The sequence below is a fragment of the Nannochloropsis gaditana genome (assembly GCF_000240725.1).
Source record: "Nannochloropsis gaditana CCMP526 unplaced genomic scaffold scaffold189, whole genome shotgun sequence".
Lineage (NCBI taxonomy): Eukaryota > Eustigmatophyceae > Eustigmatales > Monodopsidaceae > Microchloropsis > Microchloropsis gaditana.
In genome coordinates this window covers 15664-16116 of record NW_005803764.1, presented here as the reverse complement: position 1 = coordinate 16116, position 453 = coordinate 15664, and positions in this window count along the sequence as shown.

The window sequence follows — 453 nt, the reverse complement described above, 5'->3', positions numbered from 1 at the left end:
GCAGGTGGAAGGGAGGAAGGAGAAGGGTATGATGGGAGGGGGAGGAAAGTTAAGAGGGCGGATAGCGTCAAAGAAATCTGGCTGGATAAAGCGGAATGAGAGGAAAGGAAATGAAGAGAAGAAAATAAAATCATCAAAAAGCAAGGAACAAGGGAGCAGGGAAAGGAAAGAAGGAGGGAGGGAGGTCGGGAGGGAGGACGGGAGGGAGAACGGGCGAGAGACGCACCTGCCTCCGCCGACTTGAGCTTGATCGGCCACTGCTTCGCACCCTCCAGGTTGCCTGAGGGAGGGAGGGAGGAAGGAATGGAGGAAGGGGGAGGAACAATGAGGAGAGGCGACGAGACTACGCACACTGAGCGTGGTGCGGGTGTGGTATGCCGGAGCTCTCCCTTGTGCTGCCTTCTTCCCTCCCTCCCATTCTCCCTCCCTCCCTCCCTCCCTTTCCCCCCTCCT